Raw genomic sequence first — 12,163 nt, 5'->3', positions numbered from 1 at the left:
GCTTGGCTGTGCCCTGTTAGCTTGGAGGTGGCCAGAGCCCAGAGACAGGACAGAGTCCAAGCCTTTGGTTGGGGCTGCAGAGCAGTGGTGTCAGATCCCAAGCCTAATTTGCTGACAGCAATTTAACCCCTCTTGTTCTGCTGAGATCACCAGTCAGTCTTCAATCACATTTATATTTTTTTTTGTATCATAAGAAATTCAGGTGTTCCAGCACAGCAGGTTTCAATCTAGTTGCTGATACTGTCATCTGATGCACTTGTCCTTTTGACTACAGCCCTGTCCATTGCCTAGGCTTCAATGCTTTGAGGAGGTCCTGTTCAACACACTGTGCAGGGAAGGTGGGAGATGTCCAGAGGGGTCACACAGCTGCTGACGCCCTGTTTGGGCTGACCACACTGCACCTGCAGTGCTGAGTGCTGCTCTAATGGTCTAAGTGTCTTGAGTGCCTGGAAGCTCTGAACATGTCAGAGTCTGATCTGCTTCAGAAATAAGATTCACTGTCCTCCAGTCTGACGCTCCTTGTCATCTGTAGGCATGAAGCAACAACTTCTGGCCTTGGATACCATGGCAGAGTTGCTGGATGTGCACAGACCTGTTCAGGTGAGTTCTAGGTGAAGGATGGGATTCAGCTCCCCTGGCAGCACAGCTGCATACAGTCTTCCTTTCCAGACTCCTCTCATTGGAGAGAAATGGGCCCTCACATGGTTACTCTGACCTATTTATTTGAGGCTTCTCACTGAAGTCATGGCTCTGTTTCACCAGTGCCTGCTTTCAAAAACTCCCTGGGTGACTTCAATGTGTGGTCTGCAAGACTGTCTGGGCTCTGTGCTTGGTATGGTGTGGTCTCGAGCAGGTTGGTTGTGACAGGGGACTGCTGCTCTATTGGGAGTTGAGGGGCTGGGGAAAGTGAAAATTAGTGAAAAAGGTTGCTGCTTTTTGAATTCAGACGTCTCTGCTATCTGCTTTCCGTTTGCTTCATTTCTCTTTGGCTTAGTAAGAACAAGGATATGTAGCAGAGAAAGCAAAAGCATGTGGCAGGAGAAATAGGATGAGGAATGCTGAGCTGTGGGAAGGAGTGAGTGCTGAGGAGGAGCTGGTGGCGGTGTCGAGCAGAGCCCCGCTCCGGGTGCTCGAGGAGGCACAGCCCCTCCGTGCAGGCAGCGCGGCGGTGCCCGGTGACACAGCTGTGCTGGGACAGAGGGCACAGCTGTGCTGGGACAGAGGGCACCGCAGTGCTGGGACAGAGGGCACCGCAGCGCCGGGGCACAGCAGTGCCGGGGCAGAGGGCACAGCAGTGCCGGGGCAGAGGGCACCGCAGTGCCGGGGCAGGGGGCACAGCAGTGCCGGGACAGAGGGCACCGCAGTGCCGGGGCAGGGGGCACCGCAGTGCCGGGGCAGGGGGCACAGCAGTGCCGGGGCAGGGGGCACCGCAGTGCCCGGACAGAGGGCACTGCAGTGCCGGGGGCAGAGCAGTGCCGGGGCAGGGGGCACCGCAGTGCCCGGACAGAGGGCACCGTGCCCTCTCTCCTGCCCCAGCTCCCTGCCGAGCCTCTGGCTCTCAGCGTTAGCCCATGCCATAGCCCTCGGTGCCTGGCCTGCAGGGGACTGGTAGGTGAGAAAGGCGAGTTTAAAATGCTCCCGTATTCAAACAAAATGTTTTGTTAATTTCAAATGTTAAGTAAATACCTTATTTGGCTAAATGATGAGAGCAGAAAATTCCTTAGTGATAAACTCAGTTCTTCTTTCCTCCTTCATTTTTCATAACAGCCTTCCCATTGGCCTTTGCTGTTTAGGAGAGCTGCATCAAAGCAGTTTCTCTCCATGGCTCTTGGCTACTGCGAAGTCCATAATCCAGTGTCTTGTCAGCCACTGGAGTTTTCAAACTACTCTCAGTATTTGTGCCAGGAATGGAACCTCTGTTCTTAAAAGCAGCAGTGAGTTCCCTGCTCTCCCACAGTATGCAGAATCTTCCTGAGCAGCTGCTGATCAGCACTGCTGTCTATTCACACACAAACACTGGCTGTAAATGTCAGATTTTTCAAAAATACTGTACTAAAACTAAAGCATGTGTTGTGCTTTTTGTTGAATAATAGAGGACTGTGTAGAATAAGTTTTGGTAGAATACCTTATTTCATTATGATGCCTGTTACCTTCCTATAAAGCAAGTAAAAGCATTGTTCAGTGTGTGGTTTAACTGCACCACAGTAACAAAATGCTTAATACTTTAAGGAGGGAGTTCTAGAATTTAATAGTTTATTTTATTATTACTCTTTCAGATATAGTTAACTAGAGATGCACTTCAAACTGTGTCCTCCTTGCTATTGAAATGTGTTTTTATGTTTCACTCTGGGGGAAAAAAGTCTGTCAGACTGTGGGTCTCTCCCTTGATGCACATCATTAGAGTCTTTTTAGAGACAAGCAAGCCATTTTGCTGTTGTTGGTCTTGTTCAAATAGAATGTGTTTATCCATGCAGTCCTCTGGGGCAGGGTGTCAGGGAGGGATCTCCAGCCAGCACCTGACACAGGTACAGCATGCTCATTTGACTCTCCTCCAGTGTTGAGCTTGTATGGTTCTTGCTTCTGAAGCAGCACTCCTTGAACAGCCTGTCCTGACTCCAGGTAATGCCTTGAGTCTGCTACTTACCTGGACTGAGACAGTGTTGAATGATCCCATCAGCTGAACAGGGAATCTGGGCTGGAGGACATGGCAAGGTTGCTGCCAGGGGTTTCACAGTGTCTGGAATTGTCTCCTCAAAGTTTGGCCTTAAAATCCACTCTGTACCGAACAGTGCCTTCTGCTTAACTGCACAGGCTTTTATTCTCATGTAAAGCTAGGCAGGCCAAAGTGTTTGTGTGATAATGCTGAAGAAAAGACCTATTTAAGGGTATTATTTCATATTTTCGTGCTCAACATGCAGCTTCATATCAAAGCCATAACATCTCCTTTTCCAAAATACCCAAAGTGAACAGACTGATCTCCTAAATGTGTGTGTAGCTCTCTGGTGAAGCTGCACTGCAATAGCAGACTCACCCCTGTGAAGAGGTGGACAGAATTACCAGCTTCTTACCAGCTCTGTGCCTGGGGCTCCCTGCCCATGCCTGTTCCTCTGGTCATGCTGCATGTCCTTTCATGGAGCAGAAAGGCACAAATCTATTTCATTTTAAGGGGGTTGAGGCGGACTCCAATTACAAAACTGCTAGTGAAGCTCACTATATTTTTGTCTAGTTTTTTACTACTATTTTGGATTATTCACTTCCCCTCGTATTAACAATCACTAGCTTTCAGACTGATGCAGCTATTTCACAAGTGCCCTTGTCTGCAAGCAGCCAGCAAATTCTTTTGGGAAGTATGTTTGAGACCACATCTGGCAAAGCCTTCCCATCTCAGCAGGAATAGTCCCATGAAAACATGAAGGCTGGAGAATGAACCCGGGCAGAGCCTGGCAGATCACCGATATCTTTGAATTGCACGATGTGTAGCTCTCTGATCATGCACTGCCTGGCACATGGAGGGAGCAGGGAGAGCTCATGTTTGGGGTGGTGTGCACCATATGCTGCAGTACTGATAAGATCTGGAGTGTGGGTGCTGGTGCCTATTGCATGTGGTGGGAACTGCTCATGGCATCAGCTGTGCAAATCCACATGGCAAGGACTTAGGTGAGCCTCCAGATCCATGTCTATGGCTGCACCAAAGCAGACTCTTCCTGCTATTGGTGGGGTCCCAGAAGGCACTAGTGGTGCTGTGCCTTTCCTTGCAGAGCCTGGCTCTTTCTGACCAGGCATTTGTGGTGGGGCTGGATGAAGGAGAGGTGCAGGGAGGTGCTCTGTCTGCTCAGACTGGGTTTTGCATGCAGGCTGTACCATCTGAAGCACCAAGAGCTGCACAGGAGGACTTGTCCTTTAAATAATTTCTCACATGGGGCATAAACAACTGAGGAAATTCTCAAAGAATCTTAAGAAAGTGCATTTTCCTGTCTATTTTTTTGCTTTAACAAGGTGTTTTCTGTGTGAAGGCTGTTGTTGAGGCTTAGGCCAGTTTTGGATGAAGTTCCTGTGCATGACCTCCTCTGTCCTTAAGCATTGCTCTGAGCCTCAGTGCCTGCCCAAAGCCTGCACAGGGTACATGCTTTTTCAGCACGGATGCTGTGATGCTGCCTGGCTGTTCTACATCACGTCCCAGCTCTGCTGGCTCTTGGGCGCCGACACTTCACCACCAATCTTGCTGGCAGGACTTACAGAGCACTTGCTTGCCAAGCCTTTCTCTCCTTCAGCCTCCTGCCAGGTGACTGGTCGAGGTCTCACTGCTCCCAGTGTGGGCGGCTGTGGTTTGGCTGACCTGGGCTGTGGTTCCCTGCCAGCTGGTGCCCAGGGGCTCTGCAGGGATCCTCTCCCATCCTCTGCTGGTGCTGGGCTCTGCTGCCCACCTGGCTGCCAGCTCTGGCTCTGCTCAGCCCGTCAGAGCACGACGGGGAGAGTGACATATGGCAGCAGAGAGGCAATTTAGGGCAGGCCTGAAAATCAGAGGCAGTGCTGTTACAAGCTGGGCCTTGGGTTCACTGGCATGGCATGAAAGACTGTGTTGGTGCCTGCTGGAGCTCGATCTCCTCTGGCTCTCCTGGCAGCTGCTGGCTCCCCACAGCACTTGTAATCCCTGCCACAGAGGATGCAGAAGGGTTCAGGGTAAAGGATGTGAGCGGAATGAGCAAATTCTTCCATCCATAGCAAAATTCTTAATTGCACTGGATAATGTTTTGGTCAGTTCCTAATTGTGCGTTTCCTAGACCTTGTATGTTTGCTGAAAAAGTTGAAATTAAACATTTTGATGTTTTGTATTTAATGGTACTTAAAAGCAGTCAAAAGATACAGTCTGGAAAAATTTATTTGCTCACTTCCAACAGAGAGCTTTCTGTCCTTTTTTTGTTTCACCGAGAAAATGATAAACTTTTTCCAAGGGTTTGTTTTTGTTGTTTTTTTGTTTGTTTTCTGGTTGTCAAGGAGTAAAGGCCACCAGTTCCAACTTCTTGATAGGATTTTTTAGATGATCTGTTTTGTGATGACCACAAGTGATAGGTGCCTGATGAGGGTGGAACAGACATACCTGCTGCTTGGCTGCTACAGCCAGGGATATCTAAAGTGGCTGGAAGGGACAATGTGGAAGCTGAGTAACCTCTTGAGGGCTTTTGCTAGAAGCTGTGGCATTTGTGGTCTGGGTGCAATCTCCCTTATCTTTCTTCAAAATTCCATTGTTCAGGAAAGCAAAAAAAAAAAAAAATACATTATAGGAGAAATTCTCTCAATACACATAATTTGTGAGTTGAAAAATTGGAACACTAAGTTTAAAGGTTTATTACAATGCTCAAAATAATACCTGAGATGTTCACCCAGACATTATCATAGAATAAGTCATACAGAATTATAAGGTTTAAAGAAATACGTCTTTATGTCAGTGATATGATAGTGAGAGATTTGGCCCCTTGTCCCATCATTAAGGACAAATTCACCCCAAGGGTATAGTCTGATCTTGGCAAATACTGTTATAATAGCAAAAGAATATTGCCTGCTGGATAGCAGACATTGATGATTAAATTTAAATGTGTATCATCCACATAAAATAAACAACATGCTTTTTTTTCCTGCTTTTTGTGAACATTCATCACTGGTGCTGAAGATGGAAGATGTGGGCTTGCTAATTATTGTGTTTTTAACTGATAATATACTGTAAATTTTGTATAATACAACTGTGACCTTATAGACAATGCAAGACATGACAGCAGGCCCATAATTATAGTATGCTAAAGAAATGCTTGTTATTATCTACTATTTTTAGGACCAGTGTGCAGAGCCTCTTAATTTACATAAGCTTTAGACATTCACACATTTTCTGTCTTTGCTTATGGATGATAAATTTTGTTCAAATGAAAGATGAAGACGTTGTGTTAGGTGAGAGGTTAGCCAACTGGGAAGTTGATTACTGTGAACAACAAAAGCATCAGTAGAAACTGAAAAAGGAGTATTTATTTGAGAAAGAATTGTTTAACCCAAGATTCACAACATGAAAACTGCAACATACAAATGGAGTCTTGGTGACTTGTGATTTGAGAACTGGTAAAATTATAATGGCGGGAGAAAAGAAAACGGGGAAAAAAAATCCTCTAATCTATTTATCACAAGGAAAGTGAATATTGCAGTGTGTTCTAATAAGGAATGAATGCTTTGTGCTTGTTGAGGTTTCCCTGTTGAGTGCTGAGGACACAAAATATTTCCAGGGGGTTCTGTGGGTCACCTGCCCACTGCTCTGCCAAGCCCCTTCTCTTGGCTGTGCTGAAGGCCCTGGCTCGAATGGCTGCTGGGGTGTCTTTGGGTGTGGAGGTGTGGAGTAGAGGCTGTGCTCCTCCTGGCAGCACTCCGTGCCCAGCACAGGTGTGTGTGTCGGGTGGATGGAAACTGCCCCTCCTCCTGGAAATCAGCCTGTCCCAGCCCAGTGTGAGCAGCTGCAGCGCTGGTGCTGCCCAGCAGAGCCTGGCTGCTGGCAGGACAGTGCTGGCCCCAGCAGTGCCACCAGCAGTGCCACAGCAGTGCCACCAGCCATCAGCTGGGCTACACGCAGCAGCCCAGTGCTGGCAGCTCTGGCACTGCCACGGGCTACTGGGCAAGCTGGAGGAGATGCCAAAGCAATGAACCCTCTTTGCCTCTCTAAAGAGCCTTTTGTGATGTCGGGGAATTTACCCTCTCGTCTCCCTCTATGAACTTTGCTGGCCACAGCCTGCATATTCCTAGGTCAGAGCAATGTTACAGACCCTCCTGTCCCATCAGGGCTGTGCTGACCCTCATGGACCAGGCAGGCAGTGGAGGTGCACAGAAAAGCTGGCAATGGTTCTTTCTGCACCCTGTGGCTGAGCAGAGCACTTTGGTTTGTGGTTTTGGTCCAGCAACACTGGTAACCCATTGGTGCAGAGATGCTACACTGCTCAGCTTCCTTCTGCTTTCTGCAACCATCACAAGGCTGTTCCCTGCACTAAAAACCAGAGAAAGCAAATAGACACATGGCTAGAGACAGACAGATGAAAGGCTTGTTTGTACTCATTACACTGGAGGATATTTTGAGATCAGATCATCCATCTGAAAATACGACCTTTCATAATACTGCCAAACAAGGTCAGGGATGTCTGCGCTTCTCTGCCTCTTATGCAAGTTGGAGCTGCCTGGAAGCACCTTCCACCACCATGACAAAGTTTTCTAACTTGAATGAAAAAAGAATTTTTTCATCAGGGCTTGATCTCTTGTTTTTATGCTTTGTTTGCCCAGTGTGAGGAAAGTCGTTAGTTAAAGAAGCTAAACAAGTTGCCACACACAGTACTGCCATACAATATGCACACTCGATCTCCTCTTAATCTGTTTACTTCCCTTTTTTCACCTTATTTAGGTGGACAGATTTGCAGAAAATCTGTACAAAACCACAGCCAATGCAGATCTTACACACTGGGAATTCTTTAAAATGCAGCATTGAAGGCACTGGGCCCACTTACTCCCAGAGTTTTGCCTCCCAGCTGATGGGTCTGCACGAGACAGCTGATGTGTGCACAGCTGCAGTGTGCCTCTGCACAGGTGCCTCTGCATGGGTGGCATGGGTGCCTCTGTTCAAGTTCTGCCCTGTGCATTTCCCCATGTGCTGCCTGGCTCCAGCCAAAGCCAGCAGCAGCTCTCCATGGGGTTTTCAGCAGGGTTAAGTAGGAGCTTACAGCACTTGTCCTCAGCTTGCATCTGTCTCCCCAGCAATCGTAGTCCTCTGGGGCCTGCAGGCAGGACATTTCTTTCCAATAGCCCAAACTGATTATCTTGTGGTTCTCTCCTTTTTAACCTCAAAACAAAAGTGTATGTTTATATAAACTTATACAAATTGATATAATACCAGGAAGTCTTTCACAAAGTAGCTCAAATGTGTGAGGATTTCGTTGGGTGGGTTGTGCTCAGGAAGAAAGCTCTGGGCTGCCAGGGCAGTTCCCAGCACCTGATGTGGAATGGGAGCGGAGCTGCCAGGCTGGAGTGCAAACATGGGGCTCAGGTACAGCAGTGTGTACAAAATAGCTCCAGCCCCAGCCTTCTGTTAAGCAGGCCTTTTGTAGCAGCACAGAGGGGCTAGTAACACGGTGGGAAAGATGACAATATGTTTGATACAAACTTTAATTGCTGAAGGCCTTTCCCAAAGGCCGATAATGGCAAAAGGTGTAAATGGAGGAAGGCTGTAGCTGCGCTCCCAGATGGGCTGTGAGGAAACTGTGAACGGCCAAATGATAACAGACTATCCAGTCATTCCAACATCAGCTCATTAGCAATCTGTCAGATATTTTAATTTGTGTACTTGTGGGCTACGAAGACATTACAGGATTGCCTCAGCTCTCAGGCATCCCTTTAACTCAGAAGGAAACAGTGAATGAATAAACCTGGCAATGTGAACTGATTTTTCTCCCTTGGCTTTTGAGGGTCACTTTGAGATCCAGCCATGGTTGTGTGACCTGTGCTGCTCCGGCCTGGCAGGGGGAAAGCAGGGATGTCTGGTGTGTCACTGCTGATGCCCTCAGTCCTGCTTTCCTGGGATACTGCATGAGGGAGACTGTGCCAGCTCACAGGTCTCCCAAACATCAAAAGATCAGTTCTCAAAATGGAATAAATTAGTTAAGCCTGAGATAGTAGTGGATAGTTTTGGTTTGTTTCAAATAATTCAGTAATTTCTTTCACTAAAAGAGGGAACCAGCCATATACAATGGAATTTTTTACCTCTTAAATCTCTCACACAAGAGTCACCTCATCTTGTTGGAACTACTGGTAGCTGACTTTCAGGTAAGGGTACTTGTGCTAGGTGCTCCCGGTTAACTGACTGTTGTAAAAGTAGTCTCTCGAAACTTTACCTTCCCAAGTTGCTCCTGTCTCAGGAGAGCAGCTTTCCTGAGGGGAGCAGGCTGCTCTGAGGCTGAGGCACACGCCCAGGAGGCTGCCATGCTGTGCAGCCTGCCTTTGCCAGGAGGGAGCCGAGTGAGCTTGGGCAGGCAGCAGTACCAGGCTGCACCCTGTGCCTGGGCTGGGACACTTATGGGTGCTGCTCTGCCAGCTGTGTGTGGCCACACACTGAGCAGGAGCAGGCAGGCATTAAATGCCTGGAAGATCTTTTAATTATGCTCAGTTTTGTAATATTATCACTGAAGCTGATGAGAATTAAGTCGTACCTCCATAATAAGAGTGAGTATGACAGGGGTAATGTAGTCAAGTGCCAAAATGTAGTGTCCTCATGGGGCAGAAGGAGTTACTGACAGAGCCCTTCAATCACACAGAGATCCTCCTGTGCAGCCTAGCTGGCCTCTCGGGCACCTCACACCTCAGTGTTAGCAGGAAAATGCCTTTATTTCTTTAGCTTAGGCACGTCAGGGATGGCTGTGAACTAAGAGACACTAAAAATGCTGGGATTTGTCCTTCAGACCACAATTTTGAGATGGTATTTCTTTTAATCCAATTTAGTTTTACATATTGGCATGAAGCATTATAATTGATTGCATTGAATTACATTGGAATCTCTCAGCTGCTTGATCAAGAAATTCTATCAGCTCCAAGTAGGCCTGACTGTATGTTGGCATTGAAAATGTTACAGGCACGTAGCCATGTTCTGATTCATTCCTAATGAGATTTTGAAGTTCACACTATAAAATGTTCTGTCAATTAAGTCAGAAATTCATAGCAACATATTTACTTCAGTTAGCAGTGTGTCCTTTCAGTGCAGGGATCCCAGCTGTTACGATGGTGTTTTCTAGTTCCACAGCCTCATCAAAGCCCATTCAAATATTTTCATTAATCCGTGTTTGTAATCCATGTTTGTCTGTGTTTTTGACTGCAAAGAACAGCTCTGTGGAATATACTCAGGAGGAAGCAGCCTAAAAGACAGTTGCAATACAAATAGCTGTTGTTCTGTAGCACCCTGTGGCTGAAAATCAAACTGGGCAGAAAAAAAATCTGCTTCACCAGTAGCAGGATTTCTTGGTACAGGTTTCTGCTTCCCATTGAGGCTGACTGCCACTGTGCTCTGTGCCTCAGAGGGGCACTAGGGGGACTGATTGTGCTTGTCACCAATTAACAGAGATGGACATGCAGATGAGGGAAAATATAGTGCTTTTCTTAAGGTAGCACAAGTCAGGAAGGTGCAAGGCTGTTGGCAGCTCCTGCATTGGCTGTAACACAGAAAGCAGCTCTCACTTTGCTTCAGAGCACAGAGTGTCATGTTCTGCTTTAATTCAGTAAGTCCCAGTTTATTTTGTTGAGTTGATTGATTAAGGAATCAATAAACTAGTAGTAGCTGAAGTGATTTGGTTTTTTTTAAATGTGAATCCCTTTTGTTGTCACCTTTCAGGTGTTTGACAGCTGCTCTGTGGGAGGAGCCAGCTGCAATCCAGCTGCCCTTCTCTACAAGCCCATTAGCCAAGGGATCTGCAAGAGGGTGTTTTACAACTTCTGCAAAGTATTGAAGTCAGTCAGGTTGCCAGTGGGGGCTTAAGGGTGACTGTAGGCTTATCTGCCTCTCAGGAGCAGGGGTTGAGGGACTGCAGGCCTGAGAACAAAAGGTGGGTAGTGCCTGCTTTGGAGACATTTCTGTCACTTGTGTGTGCAGGTACTCTGCCCCACTTCTTAATGTCATGGGGGAAAATGCCACAAACTTGATGGTGAGCCCCAGAGACTTTGGGACCCTGTAGTGCTACCTGTGTGCCATGGTTTCCCTTCTAAGTGTCCCTTGGTCTTGGAGTTCTGTGAATTTAGGAAGCAGAGCAGGATCAACACTGCTCATGCAGCAGGCATGGCCAGCCACATGCAGGGGAGGTAGCTTTGACACAGAGGTTGTGGTGAGGGTAAATTATGTACTATTAATGCACAAATGTCTTCCCTAGTCTTGCCAGGGACTTATTCCCAAGTGCAGTTGTGTTCACAGCTTCCTCAGAGCCAAGATCAGAGGCTAAAGAAAGAAGACGTGGGTTTTTTTCTTCTTTGCAAGTTCTGACTTTGAACATAGGACCAGTTTTAAAACAACTGTCTAGTGTGATGGGGAATTTCATGTGTTTTGAACTTTGTGAGAGGATAGCTATTTGGTAGATAAGTCACCATGTTGAAGTTGGAAAACTGTAGTGAATCTGTATGATTCTTGAAGCTGCTTGGTCCAGCACTTGTGTATTGTTGATTTCTTCACTTATTTCAGGAAAATGAAGGCTCTTATGCTACGCCATATATAACATGCCCTAGAAACCTGCTAGGTAGACCTGATTGCTTGTGAGAGGTTTTAATCCCCTAAGACTGTTTCAGGCTAGGATCCTTTACCCTGTTAAGAAGTTGTTCAGCACGTGGAATACCAGGCTCCTGGTGTTTCTTAGTGAGCTTCATGTACTGGCCAAATTCCACCTGAATGCACCTCAGCCACCTCTGCAGGCAGCGAGGCTTCCCAGGAGCAGCAGCTCCTTGCTGCCAACAGCGGGAATGCCCAGGGCAGCATTTAGGCATGGGAGCACATCTCTTACAGCAGGAGGTTACAAGTGTCACCTGTAAGGGTTTCTTTCATGCACTTTGAGTCTTTCCATACAGCTGTGGAGGAGCCTTCCTTATCAATCCTGTGTGTGTGGTACAATACCAAACAGCCCTTGCAACACTCATGTTGTCACAGCACAGTGTGGCACTCGAGATACAAATGCCCTTTTATTTTCACTAAAGCACTGCAAGCAGCACTGACAGCAAAGCAGCAATATGTGCTGTCTATGCATGGATAATAAATACTGCTGGCTTGAAATTCCTTTGCACATTGGGCATGGATTGTGTTTTACCACATCACACGATACAATGACAACAAAGGAGCTCCTTCCCCTTAGCATAAGGTAAACAACAAACAAGCAAAGCTAGTTTGGCTGTCACTGTGATGATCAGCATCTCCATCCAGGAGCACCAAGACTCTGTTGCTTTCATTTCACAGAGGTAATGGCAAAGCCACTTCCCTTAGCTATCAAAAGCTTATAAAGAGACTGTTTCATCTGGAGCTTTGTGTAGGCACATCGTACAAATATTTCACCAGAATACATTAGAACTGTGGCACTGCTACTTTCTTCACCACTGCACAGGAATTACCAGTGTGGCCACCAGTCAT

At 47.0% G+C, this 12,163-nt stretch overlaps 1 long non-coding RNA gene across 3 annotated transcripts in view; it reads left to right on the top strand.

Annotated features, from left to right (window-relative positions):
* Positions 1 to 442: 442 nt before the first annotated feature.
* Positions 443 to 12,163, top strand: part of LOC146766757 (uncharacterized) — a 34,150-nt gene continuing 22,429 nt past the window's right edge. For all 3 annotated transcript variants that reach the window (XR_014957077.1, XR_014957075.1, XR_014957076.1), the window contains exon 1: positions 443 to 600. This is a non-coding gene — a long non-coding RNA (uncharacterized LOC146766757). The remainder of the gene's footprint in view (positions 601 to 12,163) is intronic.

This window comes from Lonchura striata, chromosome 8 (assembly GCF_050655825.1).
Source record: "Lonchura striata isolate lonStrDom1 chromosome 8, ASM5065582v1, whole genome shotgun sequence".
Taxonomy (NCBI): Eukaryota; Metazoa; Chordata; class Aves; order Passeriformes; family Estrildidae; genus Lonchura; species Lonchura striata.
This window is presented reverse-complemented; position numbering and strand designations above follow the sequence as displayed.